Genomic DNA, 14086 nt, shown 5'->3' with positions numbered 1-14086 from the left:
CATGTAGGGAGAGTGCTTTGATAAACTTACTGCACTGGAAAAATAAACTGATTAACTTACTAGCTGTACACTATCTTTACCTCTGTGTAAATTGTATACTGATACTCTTTTACTTTTTTTATGTGTAATTGTAGTTACCCCATTTCTGCCACTGTATTTTCTCCATATTTGCAAGTAATCTGCTAGCTAGTTAAGAATGATGGGGTGAGATAATATTACTAAGATTTTCTCCCTCCAGAGGTTGGAACACTTTGAAACTAGATTGTACAAAGTACTAGGAAATATACAGCGATGAATAATGCTTTACTGGTAGCAGGACAGACAAGTTCACCAAAAAGGTCTTTTGTGTCTCTAATTTCTATGATCCTATGACATCAAAGAATTATTGATGGTTTATTTTTATTCTTGAATACGTTGTATTTCCTTCAACAACAAACCCTCAACCTTGTTAATGATATTTATTATAAAAACAATTAAGACCTTTAAACTTTGGAATACAGACATCGAGATTCCTAATTGAAATGAGTTTTGTGGTCTCAGCACACTGCTGAGTTGCTATGGGTCTCTTTATCCTCAAAAATGCCACAGACATTATTTAGGCAGCTGACAGTCCATGCTGAAGAGTGAATCAGTTCAGAGTGAAATCTTGACACCCTCCCCCCCCAATTGAATTCAATGGGAAAAAACTCTGACTTCAGTGGGGTCAGGATTTCAACCCTAGAGTGAATTCTGTAGCTCTCAACCTAAGAAGTATTTTCTAAGTCTTTGGATATATCATATTATGGAGAAGTTCCTTCAGGACTGTTTAGCAAGCCTGTGGAGAAATAGAACGTCAATTTTTAACTCTTCATGAACACAAACAACCATCCCTCACAAATATTAATAGGAATGTCCATACAATTGTTTCCCAAGAAAATAAAAAACAAAGGTGCTCTCAGGTTTTTCACTGTAGAATAATTTAATATGTTTCCCCAACAAAGTAACCCTGTACCTTAGATCAGTTTAGCCCTACAACATGTCGTGTGCAAAAGAAGCAGTCAGCTGGCCTAACAGATGCCCATGGCTCCATGGAATGAAACTTTACTCTTAAGAGTGTGGTAGCAGTATAAAAAGCCTTTTCACCAGTGTATTGCTGATGGATCTGAGCTGCTTTTCGTGTATGGATGCTACAGACTCCTTATATTTCTACATTTTAATAACAGTGAACAGCATACATTATCTCTAATTCTTGATTCTGCAAGGAAGCAGCCATCTGGTCTAATACCACTGTGACAGTGATATAGGACTGAACACTCTGTGCTTGGTCTGCTGCACAGAAAAGGACAATAGGACATATTTTAAAATGTCAGGATACATCAGAACCATATTCAGGAAAGTTTGCATTTATGAAAATTGATTGTATTGGAGATATATCATGATGCAGATCTAATCATGGCTGCTGGTATGGTGAATTAAATTAAGAGCTGATTTGAATTTTTCTAATTAAAGATGTTATTCCTTCTCCCATCATGCTTTCTCTTTCTGTAAAGGAAGCTTATTTAAACAATTTTCAGAAAAGCTTTGTGGGACAAAATTAAAGCATTAACAGTGAGTGCTGGGTTCAATGGTCATGTACATGAAGTGAATTTGATTGCCTCATTGCTGTATTCAGTGGACACTTGTTTGTATCCCAAAACTATCACTGGTATTTGCATAATACACCGCTACCTTGATATAACACCACCCGATATAACACGAATTTGGATATAACGCGGTAAACCAGTGCTTGAGGGGCGGAGGGGCCTGCGCACTCCGGTGCATCAAAGCAAGTTCAATATAACACGGTTTCACCTATAACACGGTAAGATGTTTTGGCTCCCAAGGACAGCATTATATCGGGGTAAAGGTGTACGTATTATTTGAACTGGATAGGCTTAATAACAAACATATCAAAGGTACTGCCAGTTAGCATGGAGGTACGTAGCCAGAGTGGTTTGGAGAGCCTGCATGGTGTACTACATGCTCTTTCTGGCCCTAGCCAGATGCCTCAGTCTTGGATTTGCAAAAGTCTCTCGCACACAAGAAAGAGAAATGCAGCCATTTTGGGGAGTAAATAGTCTTTAGTGGTAAGCAAATCTGAGTAAAACCAAAAGTCTGGCTTGCCATTGACAAATTAATTTCAGCTTTACTTAGTAGTTTGTTAAATATTTTTGAATAAAGTAAACTTCTGAAAACTTGTTAAGCTGTCATTAAAATTAATGGTATAGTGTATCTTTTAATGTCACTAGTGGCCTACCAAGTTTTCAGGCACTTACATTTTATTTAAAAATAAACTTAAAATACTACTTTGTACAGCAGTTAAACTGTGGAGGTCAAAGAGTTAAATACCGTAGCAGGATTTTTAAAGGGCTGCATAATTTTATGACCAGTAATAACATTTGTAGCTTTACTTGCTTGAATGGGGCAATCAAATTGCACAATTCAGGGTGATGATTACCATAGAGATATGAAGTAATCCTCCCACCCTTTCCACCATGTCGAACACTGCATAATTGGCCAGCTGTTTTTTTTTTCAGAGCATCAAACATAGGCCACTAGTGAGACACAACACCAGTCTTGATGGATAATTGGTCCAATCTGGTATGGTAAACTGTATGTTCCTTAGATGAGATAGGGTTGGGTTTTTCAGCCTTCCAACTTGCTGTTCTGCCTATGAATGAAAGGAAGTGGTACTTCTGGGACTAGATATCATTGTTCCTGACAATTAGAGTTGTCCAATGCTATGACTTCACTTCAGGAAGCATAATCTCTAGAAGAAATATGCCAGTCTTTCTGGGTAAGTTGTGTAGTACCTGATCCATCTTTGGAGTGCTTCAGGATTCTGACATCTCAGCCAATTCATCTTCCCAGTACCATAACAGCCCCCATTCCTGGAATGATGTTTTCGTTGATTCATGCCACCTGAGAGAGAGAGAGACAAAAACCAAATCAGTGAAGGTAGAACAAGATATGCACAAACAAAGGTAGCTTCCAGCTAAGGTGAGCTGAGCATAGCTCCTAATGGCTTGGCCAGAGGGACCGTCCCTGCTAGACCTTCTGCCTAAGGACAGCCAGAGCCCTTTGGATCATAGTTGTGGTCATGTATACAATGCAAACTCAATATATGTTCCACTCTATGCATCCGAAGAAGTGGGCGGTAGCCCACGAAAGCTTATGCTCAAATAAATTTATTAGTCTCTAAGGTGCCACAAGTACTCCTTTTTGCAGATACAGACTAACACAGCTGCTACTCTGAAAAGAGTAAGTACAGTCACCAGATGCGAGGTTATGATAATTAAGGGCTAGATCCTCTATTTCTTGTGCCTACCAAAATCCTGAGCGAAGACCCTGGAGCCTAACTGTATTTAGCAGAGTCTCACATCTTACATAAAGATAGTGTGTTTTTGTGTGCAAGGAATGCAAGGATCCAGCTCAATGACTGTGCTTTATGTTCAGCCACTAGTTGGCCGCCACAAAAAATCAAAACACTCATTCAACCCAGAGGTATCCAGAGGTTTTCCAGTGTTGAAGAGCACCTAATTTTTTTGACAATAGTTTGGCTTATCTCTACTTAAAATTTTATATCAGAGCTTGAGGGAAGATATAAAGAGTGATGGGTGATAAACATAATAAAGCTTCTTCGGGTATTCGGGATGCCCTGTTAGCTCACTGATAGATGACTTGAAGAGCTAGTGGAAAAGCCAGGGTTGTTTTTTTTTTTTAATTATTTCTCCCTCTTTCCTTCTGTTGCTTATCTGTCTCTTTCCTGTTCCACCATTTAACCACCATTTGTGTTGTAGCTTGGTAAATAAAAGTGTAGTTAGGAAGCCTCTGAATGTAATTTTTTAACCCTTATATTCCATAGAAGTGGCTACAAAGTATAGCAAAAAAATCAGTTTGACTTTACTATTTTGTCCACCGCTTTTGGGGAACCAAAGGAGAATCTATTTCAATCTATTTAGCTTCATAGAAAAAATGAACTTGAGTCGCCTTCCTTTCCCTGACGAAGGGAGTAGTAGAAGTAGTAGTTTCCTAAGCTTTCCACCTAATTACTTCAAATTCTATAGTATAGAAAATTGCTATCCTGGAAGCTGTAACTAGATGGAAATTAACAAACATACCTGGCCATATTCATATGTATCCCTTTTGCAACTCCACTAATGTTACAATTCTGTAGTGAATGAGGTTATACGAGGGATAAATTCAACCCACTACACTGAATTAAGACTAAGAGCCCTCCCTATGGGATGTATTATTAAAACAGGATATTAACAGCAATTTTGTTTGGTAGTTGAGGTGATTCACTCAGTGAAGTTTTGACCTTCTCTTCTCCTTTCTTATATTTTAAACAAGTCTTTGTTTCCTCCTCTAGTGCTTCTGCAACCTAAGATGTTTAAATCATGGGGCGGGGGGAGAAGTAAACACTGATTAATGACCCTACAATCGGGGTGCTGGAACAATTTGTATTGTGGGGGTGCTGAGAGCCATTGAACCAAACCGTAAACCCTGCATATGATGGAAACCAGTTCAAGCCAGGGGGTGCGGCAGCACCCCTAGTTCAGCACCTATGCCTACAATAAATCCTTGGGCTGAGATCTTGTCAGAACTCTGAAGTAAGGCACAGTCATGACTGGTCAGTACTTGTATGGGAGACCTCAGAGGAAAACGCAAGATGGTACAATAGGTAGCTCTCTTCTCTGTGCATCCGTTCTGAGCCAATGTCCAAGCTCAGTGCTAGGGGGAAAGCAGTGTGCTGTTGAAAATATAGATTTTTTGGGGCTGAGATGTAAACCCAATGTCTTGACTATTTGAATAGAAGAATATCAACTCAGCTCATGGTCCATAATATATATGTTCGCAGGGCTCAGGAAAGTATAAAGAAGTAAAAGCTTAGGAAAAATTCACTGCTGAGATTGACAGATAAGGCAAGCCTCTTGCTGGATGACAATGTGAAAGATTTATCTGAGCATGTACATTATGGGCAACACCTGACGAAGGCTGGAATGGTTAAAAACTGGCCTGGGTTAGAGGGGAAGTGAAGGGATCTATAAAAAAAATTATATAAGAAAGGAGAGAAAGGGGAAGTTCATAGTAATGAATATGAATCAGAAGACAGGAATTGCAGAAAACCGATAAGTGAAGCAAAACAACACAAGGAGAAATCTATGTCCAGCCGAGATAAGGGCAGTAAGGAGTTTTTAAGTATATTAGGAACAAAAAGAATCCTAACAATGGTATTGGTCCATTAGTAGATAGAAATGGTAGACTTATCAGTAATACAGAAACGGCAGAAGTGTTCAATTAATATTTGTTCTGTATTTGGGGGGAGGGGGAAACAGCAGATGTGATCATATATGATAACTCTTTCCATTTCTTTAATATCTCTGGAGGATGTTAAATAGAAGCTACTAAAGTTAGACTTTTTTTAAAATCAGCAGGTCTTGATAATTTACATCCATAAGTTTTAAAAGAGCTGGCTGAGGAACTTGCTGAACTGTCTAATGTTGATTTTTTTCAAAAGTCTTGGAACATGGGGGAAGTACCAGAAGAGCTGAAGATAGCTAACATAGTGATGATATTTAAAAAGGGTCTACACAATGACCTGGGTAATTATAGACTTGTCAATGTAACATTGATCCTGGGCAAGATAATCGAGTGGCTGATACAGGACTCGCTAAATAAAGAATTAAAGGAGGGTAATATAATTAATGTCAGTCAACACAGATTTATGGAAAATAGATCTTGTCCAACTTGGTATCTTTTTATGATGAGATTACAAATTCAATTGATGATCATGTATACATAATAATCTGTTGATGTAATATTATTTTGCCTTCTATAAGGCATTTGATTTGGTACTGCATGACATTTTGATTTTAAAAAAACTAGAAAGATGTAAAATTAACATGGGACACAGTAAATAGATTAAAAACTGGCTAACTGATAGGACTCAAGACCCAACTAATTGTAAAGGGGAAAATCCTCATCAAACAGATGTGTTCCTAGTGGGGTCCCACAGGGATCAGTCTGTGGCCCTACATTAGTTAATACTTTTATTAATGATATGCAAGAAAAAATCGTCACTGAAAGTTTGCAGATGACCCAAAAATTAGGGGAGTGGTAAATAATGAAGGGGACAGGTCACTGATCCAGAGCAATCTGGGTGCAAGCAAACTATACATTTTAGTAAGGCTAAATGTAAATGTGTACATCTAGGAACAAAGAATGTAGGTCATACTTACAGGATGCTGGACTCTCTCCTGGGAAGCAATGGTTTCAAAAAAGATTTGGGGGTCATGGGAGATAATGACCTGAACATGAGCTCTCAGTACAACGCTGTGGCCAAAGGGGCTAATACAATCCTTGGATACATAAACAGGGGAATCTTGAGTGTGAGTAGAGAGGTTCTCTTACTTCTGTTTCTGGCACTGGTGTGACTGCTGCTGGCACACTGTCCAGCCCTGGTGTCCACAATTCAAAAAGGATATTGATAAATTGGGGAGGTTTCAGAGAAGAGCCAAGAGAATAATTAAATGACTAGAAAACATGCCTTATAGTGATAGACTCAAGGAGCTCAATCTATTTAACTGAAAGAGATGGTTGAGAGGTGACTTGATGAGTCTACATGTATCTTCCTGGGAAACATATTTAATAATGGGCTCTTCAATCAAGCAGAAAAAGATATAGCATGATCCAATGCCTGGAAGCTGACGCTAGACAAATTCAGACTGGAAATAAGGTGCAAATTTTTAACAGAGTAACTAACCATTGGAATAACTTACCAAGGATCATGGTGGGTTCTCAATCACTGACAACTTTTAAATTAAGATTGACTGTTTTCCTAAAAGAGATGTTCTGGGAATTATTTTGGGGCAGTTCTGTGGCCTGTGGTATACCGGAGATTAGACTAGATTATCACAATTGACCCTTCTGCAGGGCCGCCCAGAGGATTCTGGGGGCCCGGGGTCTTCGGCAGCGGGGGGCCCTTCCGTTCCGGGACCCGCCGCTGAAGTGCCCCGAAGACACCACCCCCCCGGAATCCCTCCCCGCCGCCGAAGTGCAGCCCGGTCTTCGGCGGTAATTCGGCGGATGGGGGCCTCCCGCCACGGGTCTTCGGGGCACTTCGGCGGCGGGTCCCGGAAGGGAAGGGCCCCCCGCAGCCAAATTACCGCCGAAGACCAAGCTGAACTCGGCGGCGGGTCCCGCTCCGTCTTCGGCGGTAATTCGCCAGTGGGGGGTCCTTCCGCCCCGGAGTGGAAGGACCCGCCGCCGGCGAAGACCGGGAGCAGAAGAAGCTCCTGCGCCTGGCCCCGCAAGAGTTTTCCGGGCCCCCCGGAGCGAGTGAAGAACCCCGCTCCAGGGCCCCCGAAAAACTCTGGTGGGGGCCCCTGTGGGGCTCGGGGCCTGGGGCAAATTGCCCCTCTTGCCCCACCCCGGGCAGCCCTGCCCTTCTGACCCTGAAATCTATGAATCTTGATATGAATGGGTGCTAGTGAGGAGAAGACTATCAAAGCCTTGAACCTTTACTGTGTATGAACAGTGCTGAACAGCTCATTTTCTAAATCATGATTAGGTTCTCTGGAAGCTGAGCAAAAGAAATCCAAAGAACGTTTCAGAGTCTGTATAGCAGAAAATCCACTATCTATACATGCTAAAATTAATTTTACAGTATTATATACAGTAGAACTTCAGTTATGAACACCTCAGGAATGGAGGTTGTTCATAACTTTGAAATGTTCATAACTCTAAAAAAAAGTTATTTCAAAAGTTTACAACTGAACATTATCTTAATAGAGCGTTGAAATTTTACTATGCAGAAGAAAAATGCTGCTTTCCCTTTATTTTTTAGTAGTTTACATTTAACACAGAACTGTACTGTATTTGCTTTTTTGGTCTCTGCTGCTGCCTGATTGTGTACTTCCAGTTCCAAATGAGGTGTGTGGTTAACTGATCAGTTCGTAACTCTGAGGTTCTACTCTATAGCCTGGTCCATGTTTCTTGATTAAACAGCAGGCATCAATTGACTCAGATAGTTTTGTATAACCCACATATCATGAAAAGAAGTTTGAACTTCCTTTGACTAGCAGGAGAACTTCACCACTTACACAGCTTGATTATTCACTCCAATTCTATGCATTCTCTGATTTAAAAAAGATATATATACTGTCAGGGCCAATGCAACCATTTAGGCAACCTAGGCGGTTGCCTAGGGCACTAGGATTTGGGGGGGCGCCATTTTCTTCGGCAGCGACCACGGCGGCCGGATCTTTGGCTGCCCCAGTCGCCGCCGGCATTTAGGCGGAGGGAACTGGGGCAGGGGAGCACGGGAAGGGCCACCTGCAGCAAGTAAGGGGGGGCGGCACGCAGGGGAACTCCCCACCCCAGGTCACCCCTGGCCCGCCTCCTCCGCGAGCACGCCGTGGCTGCTTCACTTCTCCCGCCTCCGAGGCTTGTGGCACCTAAGCTGATTGGGGCGTGCTTGGGGTGCTCATGCGCGGAGCAGGGGTGAGCTGGGGCAGGGTGGGGGGTGCTGGGGTGGGGGGGTGCTTCAGGGCAGAGTGTGGGGGGTGGGAAGCTGCCGCAAGGGGGGCGCCTCAGGGCGGAGGGGGGGAGCTGCCGCGGGGGGGGTGCCTCAGGGCGGGGGGTGCGGGGGGGGGGGCGCAAGGTGGAAATTTCGCCTAGGGCGCGAAACATCCTTGCACCGGCCCTGTATACTGTTTTGAGAGGAGGAAAAGTAAATAAAAGGACAGTTCCAGTATATTTTCTGATAAAATCTGCCACACTGGAGATACTTCCTCCTCTGTACCATAATGAACTTTGTGAAACACAATGAGGTTTACTGGATGTAAGGGGAAAGCAAAACATTATGAAACATGCAATTTGGGAAATATAGACAGCAGAACAAAGCAGAAGCTGGATGGTTTATGCTACATTTTATCCTATTATTTTAAAAGGCTGAAAATATTTTTTCTGGATTAGTGATATAAATAATACATTTTTTGTGTTCACTCAGTAGACTGTTAGCAAACATTTTCCTTTCAATCAATCACTCAAGAAGTCAAAATCTTTAACCACATAAAAGTCTATCGAGAACAAGTTTTATTTACAATGGTGACCTGGCCAAGAAGGCGCAATAACTGCAATATGTGTCATTACTTATAGACATACAAGCACTGTGGTATATTACCAGAAAGCTCCCAAACATATCAGCATACATAAATCAATTATATAAAATACCACAAACATCAAATAAAACAATAAAATAGAAAAGGTCATAACGCCACCAGACAGGTCATGAATAACAGCTACAAGCATCAGCCAGTGATTGATCCAGACTATGAACAAAAAGACCAAAAGATATACAAGTTGTTCCTGTTGGATCCTTTTGTGCTGTGTTCAAAAAAGTGTCACAACCTTTGATGTTGTCTCTGACCTTCATTACTTTGGTCTATATTTCATTATAAGACATTAATTTTAAAGCTTTGTATTTATCAAAACTGGGTTTTACATGCTTTGTATAAATGCTCATTCTTAACAGGTACATATTGCTTTACAATTAATAAGTTTTCAAGCTATATTCATGAAGATTAATAATATTTGGCATGCAGTAATACTGTCTGAGCTGTTGTGGAACCATTTATCTAAGAGAATTGGTCAAGGAACATTGTTGGTGCTGACACTTTTTTAGATAACCACATTTTTCCATAATTCAAAGTAACTGATTTCAAGCACACGGACAGTTTGTAATAATATTGAGACAAATCTTGAGAGGCTGAAAATTTGGCTGATTGTTCTAAAAATTTGGCTGATTGTTTGTTTGTAATTATATGTATTTGTCTTAAGTACAGACAAAAATATAACAACAATCAAGTCAGTCTTTAGAGAGCTGATATAATCAGCATGTCTGAGCTATCGTGGCTAATGCAATAAATGCAATTTTAAATATAAGATCAGGGCTTTGTTAGTATTCATATGTATGTCCTGTTCTCAGGTGCCCATGCCAAATCCCCACAAGCTCTGAGGGCCCTACTGCCCACTGCCTTGCACCCTATGAACTCATTTGCATCTGTGTAAACCAGTGGCTCTCAACCAGGGGTACACATACTCCTGGGAGTACGCAGAGGTCTTCCAGGGGGTACATCAACTCATCTAGATATTTGCCTAATTTTACAACAGGCTACATAAAAAGCACTAGTTAGCAGTACAGACTAAAATTTCATACAGACAATGACTTGTTTATACTGCTCCATATACATACAATATTTATATTCCAACTGATTTTTTAATAATTATATGGTAAAAATGAGAAAGTAAGCCATTTTTCAGTAATAGTGTGCGGTGGCACTTTTGTATTTTTATGTCTGATTTTTGTAAGCCAGTAGTTTTTAAGTGAGCTGAAACTTGGAGTACACAAGACAAATCAGACTCCTGAAAGAGGCACAGTAGTCTGGAAAGGTTGAGAACCACTGTAAACCATAGGCATAGTTTGACTTCTATATTTGGGGGGGAAGCCCCCGGTCAGGCCAGTGGGGTCACACTTAGGGGGCAAATTCCACACCTGCCCAAGACTTGCAGTTTGGGGCCCTGCCACTCTGCCATTCTGATTTGGTAGCATCTTACACTTGCTTTGCTCAGGCTTAAATGACTACCTCAGATCAAGACAGTGGAGAATCAGGTGCTGAGACCAAATTGTTTGGTATCTTAGAGTTTTTCAAAGTTAGGAAGCCACATATGAAATTCAGAATGCAGCATGTATAAAAAGATTTATTTAGCACTTTCATGATGCCAATCAACCGTATGTGTCAGTAAATCAGATAGCATGTGCATCAGCAGGTTGTAGGGTCTCATCAATAAGACCTGGCATATAATTCAAAGCTCAGACCTTTCCAATGAAGATTTCAGCCATTTACATTCTAATAATGTGCAATTCCTGTTCTTCTACCTTGGGCAAAGTGGTTTGCTAAGCTGGCAACTGCAGTGCCCTGCTTGAAATAGGATTAATTGTTTAAAAAAAAAAATCTTTGTGACTGCACCAAAAGCTTGTTGAATAGAAGGATAAATGTGGCTGAAAACATTAGCTCAGATAAATTCCACCTCATTCAGCTCCAAATATGCCCATATTTTTTGATATTGAAATTCAGAGAAACTGGATCATCCAGATGCTGTATTCACATCTCCAGGTTTCAGAGGGGTTTGGGTAAAAAAAATCTTAGAATGCCAAGCATTTTGGACAAAATAGTTTTTGCTTCATTGATGACATATGCATTTAGAAACAAATACTGTCCATTTAAAAAAACAAACAAAAAGCCCCCCTCAGTTTTCAAATATAGACCCTCTTAGCATACAGAGCCCGAGCAATCTGTTTTGCAACATGGCATCCAATATGATTAAGAAATGTAATACATACTAAGAAAGTCTTAGATAATTTACACTATGCATTAAAGTGTTTTGCATGAGAATATAGTATGATGCAGACAGCAGAAGAATTATGTCTTTCATTAAAAGGATTGAAACTCAGTGTGCTATGATATAACTATAGCAGTTTTTCTGTCTCAGTGAAGGCTTTTTATTTTAAACACTGCCTTGAAAACCAAGGGATGCATGTGCAATAGCACTACTTTAGCGATATGTTTTAACTTAATATCACCTCTTTGTAATTACACACTGTCAGTTTACCTGATGTCCTGGGGTTATGGGTGAACAACTATGTTGTCACTGTTCTTCATCTTGGTGCATCTGATGCAAGCTGTAAAATAAGAGGGCATTTTTTCATCATTTAAAGTAACAACAACCAAAAATCCTAGTTCAAAGGCTATTTGAAGCTGTACATCAAGAATGATCTACATTCAGGTCAGGATTAAATGAGAACCAATTACATGGAAGAAATATATATATGCCACAGATCTCTTATTTGTAAATCAGGATGTGTATTTGTTGCCTAATTTCTAAAGCAACAAGAACAACTTGCAGGGATACATTTGGGTGGCCTTTGAAGAAATGCAGATTTAATTTCTGTGAAACTTAAGATGGAGGGAGAGGAAACATAACATGATTCACCTGAGAAGGTGGCTCACATGTTGAGGGAGATCCGGGCTCTTATTCTACTTACTTAGTACTGCTTGAGTGGTACAAAGCAGACGAAAAGTTGATTTACCTGCATAGGATAATTCCCATGTAGTATACCACATGCATAACCCGACATAGCCCTGCTCTGCGCAGGGTGGGAGTAGCAGAGATAAAAGGGATATGGACAAGATGTTGCTGCACTTCAGTGCTCCCTTATTGTCAGAAATGCCACCCACACACCTTAATGGCTGGGGGAAGTTGATTGGGCTGGTAGTGAAGAGGAACAGCCCCAGCAGTGAGGGAGGAAGATACTCGATGAGGGACACTGAGTAGCTCCTCCCTCCCTCCTTAGAATCATTGGCCAGTTGGGGGAGGGAGGAGGCAGCTTGTGAGGCTCCAGCCAAGGGTATGACTGGTGGTCCTGCATGTGCCCACTCAGGGAACCACTCTGAAGGGGCCAGGTGGAATGCTCTGTCCCCTCTCAGGATGCTGGGGTGTGGATCAGGGCACACCTAAATGTTGTGTGCTGAGTGGTGGTGCCCAGTGAGGCATTCTGTGCCCATCTGGCACCACCCCACCCCCCAAAAAACAACTAAACCTCTCCACTTTACTGAAATGACCAGGGAAATGAAGTAAGATTTAGTGGGAAAGATTTCTGGAGGAGTTTAATAGGTTTCAATATGGTGTTTAGACTGGTTGCTCCAGGCCAAGCTGCAGGTATAATCCAACACCTTGAGGAATGAGTTTTTGGGGGTTTACTTTCAAGGTAAGGGATGTGCTCAGAGGTGGCCAGAAAGCTGGGTGGCTCAGGGCATTTTAGGGAAGTCACCTTGCTAGAGGTTTTTTCCCGTGTACTGGAGGGAGTCACTGTTTCTGGAGTGACAACTGATCCATGCTCTATGTTGTAAGTAGACTGTTGGCTAAGAATGCTTGGAGCATGAGGCAGGTGAGGGCCTTTGTTTTACGCTGCCGGTGGCTAAACATCCTTTCTTTTTATACAAGGTTTTATTTTCATGAACTACCTGTCCTATCCTATCCAGGGGTGGATAATAGTGCTGCTGGGGCTCTATCTCAATTTCAGGATGGCAGATTATCACCCCACATGTCAGCAGGGATGCATAGGCAATGCCTTTGGAACCTGGACAACCGTGGGACTAGTGAGGACTCAGTTGCCCTGTGGACTCAGATGGAATTTAGGATGCAGGAAGGGTTCCATCACAAACGACCCATACTTATACACCTGGTGGTATGATACACCGTGTCTTTGGCTCCCTCCACTGTATCCCACCACCAGCTACTGGTACACTATGTGGGTACTTCATAGTACAGATGCTCTTAAATGGTGGTCCAGGAGAGAACAACAGGTTATCCATAACGGTAGAGACCCCGACCGGGCTATTAAAGGCTCTAGCATGTATATGCAGCTGTGGTAGGGAGGCCATTTTATTTAGAGTGGCATTTGTTGCCACTTCCTTTTGCACTTTCAGAGTCAGTGAGCTGGGCCTTTTGGAGCCACAGACAAATTCCAGTGGCCATTGAGACCTGTAACACCGGCACTGGAGTCACTTAAATGACTGGTATAGGAGAGTATGGGTGAACGGGTGGGTAGTGCCCCTTCCCTGTGTCTAAGTTAATAGAAGTTATGGCCTGCTGCTTAAAATCCATCCATGTGTCTGGTCAGTTCACTGCTGTGTCTGGACCAATGGGCCCTGACAAGAGCTTAGAAAAGCTGGGTATAAGAATCTGGCCTTTTGTGTGTATTTTAATGCTGTTCTAGAAATCAAATCCAGTACAGAGGCATAGGTTCAGTTTTCAGTAGTATTTTTCTAAAGCTCTATATTGTCATTCAGATGCCTTCCTCTCTTCCCCATTCAGGCCAACTCACAGCGGTAGCTCCTACATGCTCTGTTGTTTTTGTCTTCTCCTGTCATCTTCCTACTTTATTTGAACATCTCTCCTCAAGTTACAACATGCATGTGTAATGCCTACAAGCTTATCACAT

General features: G+C 41.5%; 1 long non-coding RNA gene across 1 annotated transcript; it reads right to left on the bottom strand.

Annotated features, from left to right (window-relative positions):
* Positions 1-397: 397 nt before the first annotated feature.
* LOC123343291 lies at positions 398-12751 on the bottom strand. The gene is made up of 3 exons (XR_006572178.1): positions 11695-12751; positions 2832-2940; positions 398-814 (listed from the first exon to the last, which is right to left on the bottom strand). It is a non-coding gene; the product is annotated as an uncharacterized LOC123343291 (long non-coding RNA).
* Between the last annotated feature and the right edge of the window lie 1335 nt (positions 12752-14086).

Source organism: Mauremys mutica, chromosome 10, assembly GCF_020497125.1.
Source record: "Mauremys mutica isolate MM-2020 ecotype Southern chromosome 10, ASM2049712v1, whole genome shotgun sequence".
Classification (NCBI taxonomy): domain Eukaryota; kingdom Metazoa; phylum Chordata; order Testudines; family Geoemydidae; genus Mauremys; species Mauremys mutica.
The sequence above is the reverse complement of the archived record's forward strand: the minus strand, read 5'-3'. Positions and strand labels throughout refer to the sequence as shown.